The sequence below is a fragment of the Cervus elaphus genome, chromosome 15, assembly GCF_910594005.1.
Source record: "Cervus elaphus chromosome 15, mCerEla1.1, whole genome shotgun sequence".
NCBI classification, from domain to species: domain Eukaryota; kingdom Metazoa; phylum Chordata; class Mammalia; order Artiodactyla; family Cervidae; genus Cervus; species Cervus elaphus.
Window position 1 is genome coordinate 38,438,584 of NC_057829.1, and position 4,062 is coordinate 38,442,645.

General features: G+C 38.6%; 1 non-coding gene across 1 annotated transcript; it reads left to right on the forward strand.

Annotated features, from left to right (window-relative positions):
* The first annotated feature begins 3,537 nt into the window (after positions 1–3,537).
* Positions 3,538–3,640, forward strand: LOC122709734. The gene has a single exon (XR_006345702.1). It is a non-coding gene; the product is annotated as a U6 spliceosomal RNA (small nuclear RNA).
* Positions 3,641–4,062: the final 422 nt, after the last annotated feature.

Consider the following 4,062-nt stretch of genomic DNA (forward strand, 5'->3'; position numbering starts at 1 on the left):
AGAAGAATGAGATATAACTAGATACTTATTGAGATGGCTAAAATCCAAAAACAGTGGAAATACCAAATGCTGGTGAGGATGAGGAACAACTGACATTTTCATTCATTGTTGGTTGGAATGCAAAACGGTACAGCCACTTTGGAAGCTTTTTGGACAGCTTCTTACAGAGCTAAACATAGTCTCAACATATGATCCAGCAATTAGACTCGGAGACATTTTTCCAATTGATTTGAAAACATATGTCAACACAAAGATCTGCACATGAATGTTTGTAGCAGCTTTATTCGAAGCAACTGGAAAGATATCCCTAACAGGTTAATGGATAAACAAATAGTGAATATCCATACAATAGAATGTTGTTTGCCACTTCAAAATAAATGAGCTATCAATATAAGAAGGAGTTTAACAGAAAGAGACTCACAGACTTAGAAAACAAATGTATGGTTGCCAGGGGTGAACAGATAGTTAGGGAACCTGGGATGGTCATGTACACACTGCTATATTTAAAATGGATAACCAACAAGGACCTATTATGTAGCACAGGAAACTCGGCTCAGTGTTATGTGGCAGCCTGAATGGAAGAGGGTTTGGGGGAGAATGGATTACATGTATATGTATAGTTGAGTCCCTTCACTATTCACCTGAAACTATCACAACATTGTTAATCGTCTATGTACTATGTGCTTGGGCTGTGTTTAGTCACTCAGTTGAGTCCAACTCTTAGTGACCCAGTGGACTGCAGCCTGCCTGGCACCTCTGTCCATGGGGATTCTCCAGGCAAGAATACTGGGGTGGGTTACCATGCCTTTCTCCAGGGGATCTTCCCAACCGAGAAATCGAACCAGGGTCTCCTGCATTGCAGGTGATTCTTGACTAGCTGAGCTACCAGGGCAGTCCTAATTGGCTATATCCCAATACAAAATAAAAAGTTCAAAAAAAAAAAAAAGAGGTACAAAAGAGTTTTAAATACATCTTACTAAGGGAAAGTAATCAATCTGAAAAGTCTACATATTGTATGATTCTAATTAAATGACATTCTGGAAAAACTGCAACCATGGAAACAGTAAAACATCAGTTGTATATAAATCATGTTTTTATTTTCTGTATTCTATGCTACTTTGACATCTTGAAGCCTGTGTTCTCAGGAAGGTATTGAGAGGGTATCAGGTAGGAAGGCCAGAGATCCCCAAGTGGCAGGAGGAAATAAACTGATGTTTTTTTCTTGTTGTTGTTGTTGTTTTTTCCGTCTCTGTTGATGAAATCGGTTCTGCCTAAGGCTAACCTTTTTTTCCTTTTCTCAAACTTTGGGCTGGGAATGGTTCAACAGACCAGTATTCATGTCAATTGTTTTTTGGTGGGGGCGGGGAGGGTGGGGAGGAGGGGGATGACACCTTGTGTCATCCTATCTCAAAAATGCATATTGTGGGGGAGGGGCCTGGTGAAACTCCCTCAGCCTTGACGCATTTCCTTTATCTGATTAGAAACTAACAGACATAAAATGCCTTGCTAAAAACTAACAAGCAGGCACTATTTCTGTCCCCTTCTGATGTCTAAGTCAAAGTATCTCTTTTATACTTTAATAAAACTTTGCTGCACAAAAGCTCCAAGTGATCAAGCATCACCTCTGGCCACAGATTGAATTCCTCTCCTCCAGAGGCCACAAATTCATGCATAGCACATAGCTCACAACAGCAAACTTTCAGTATTGTCTCTCCCCAAATTAGCTAACTCCTGGAGCTGGCAAACCACTTGTCTGAAAGCATGTCTTTGATATGTAAACCAAGCAATCCTGAGCTCTTACCAACAACCATCTCCTTTATCTAACTCTCACACACTGGGCTTCCCTGGTAGCTCAGATGGTAAAGAGTCTGCCTACAGTGCAGGAGCCCCAGGTTCCATCCCTGAGTCAGGAAGATCCCCTGGAGAAGGAAATGGCAACCCACTCCAGTATTCTTGCCTGGAAAATCCCATGGATGGAGGAACCTGGTGGGCTATAGTTCATGGGGTCACAAAGAGTCAGACACAATAGAGCAATACTGAACACTGAACACCCACTGGGCAGATAAAAATGGCCTTGATCGCTTTGTTCATGAGAAAGATATCATATAAAGTCCAACTGTGACATGTCCTACAAACACATACCCACAAAACAGGGCTTCCATGGTGGCTGTCAGTAAAGAAAGCAGGAGACTGCCTGCAATGCAGGACATCTGGTTTCAGTCTCTTGAGCCGGGAAGATTACCTGGAGTAGGAAAGGGCAATCCACCACCCCATCTCAAAACTGTTAAGATAATAAAAAACCAAGGAAGTCTGAGAAACTCCACAGCCAAGAGGAGCCAAAGGACACATGATCATTTAAATGTAATGTGGTGTCCTGGACAGGATCCTAAAATAGAAAAGGACACTAGGTAAAAAATTGAGGAAATCTGAATAAACTATGAATTTTAGTTAATACTAATGTATCAATATAAGTATCATAACTGTCATACTAATAAAAGGGAAGCTGAGTGCAGGACAAATGAGAATTCCCTTGAACTATTCTCTCAACTTTTCTATAAGTCTGAAACTCCTCTAAAAAATACTCTAGTTACGAAATGAAATGCAACCAGTTTTCACAGTAAGGGGAAATCTCAAACACTCAAAATACTATATTTCAATATCAGAGAAGAGGACTGTAATTTCTGACACCAGTTTTTAAAATATACTCCAACTGAATAGGAGAAATTATACAGAACACATTCTACTAAATATTTCCAGAACTCAAGGTGCTTACACATAGTGGAAAGTTTTAGAAACAAAACATTTATAATCTTGCATATTCGTAAGGAAAGAGAGAAAAACAAAGATTACCAAGAATAATTTATTGACACAGTTGATTTCTTGAATTATGAAAGAATATTTTTTCCCCTCAGAATTTCTCCAGGTCCATGTAATCCACAGGCACACAAAAGTTTAGGTTAAGTAAAAGAAGCCCTAGTTATCCAACTGTGTTGGATATGTTTCATAGAGTAGACATCAAGAAAAGTGGAGAGGGGGAGTGGATGTTTCTAAATGAAATCAATTTACTTACAAACATGTCTTCAAAATATCTGGAGATTGTCTTAAGGCAATAGAATCAGATCCAACAATTGACTTTATTAATCATAGCATGCGAAGCAAATCACAGGGCTGCTAGGAATGATATCTTTGGGTTATCAGCCAGATGCTATCATATATTAGTTATGTAACCTGCAAGGGTTAATTTTGAACCTGCTGCTTTGGGAGATATCTGCAAGAATTAAATGGTCTTTTTATTTTGTTGCCATTCCTCTCCCCATCTTCAATTCATAAAAGAACCTGGCATCCAGGCCCCAACAAAATGGTTATTTTAAGGCAGTAGCCTGCCATTGTCTCAGTCAGCTGGCTTCCCAAATAAAGCCAACTCAGGTTGTCTCAACACTGAGTTTCCCAGATTTATTAGCCTATCATGCAGCGAGCAGAGCGAGCTTGGACAAAAGCTATTTAGGGCAAAATAGCCACCTAAAAGAAAGAATTTAGGTGCTCACTTGTCACTACATATACAAAAACTGGAACAATACAAATATGAGCATGGCCTTTGCATAAAGATGATATGAAAATTCTTGAAGCATTTCATATTTTGGTGTCAAGGTAACAGTAACTTCATAAAAAAGAATTGAATGTTCCTTCATCTTCTATTTTCTGGAAAAGATTATGCAGTATTGGTGTTAATTCCTCTTTAAACATTTGGTAGAATTATCAGTGAAATTATCTGGTCCTGGAGATGCCTTTTGGGGGGATTTTTTTCATTACAAATTCAATTTTCTTAATATTTATAGGGCTATTTAATTTTTTATATTGGGTAGGTTATGATAGTTGTGTTTTTGAGAAATTAGACTACTGTATTTAAGATATCAAATTTGTGTGTGCAAAGTTATTCATAAAAATCCTTTATCATCCTTTTGATAGATGTAGGAACTATAGTCGTATCTCCTGTCATTCCTGATATCAGTAACTTGTGTCTTCTGTCGGTCCTGTCAGTCTTGCTAGTGATTTATTTTATCG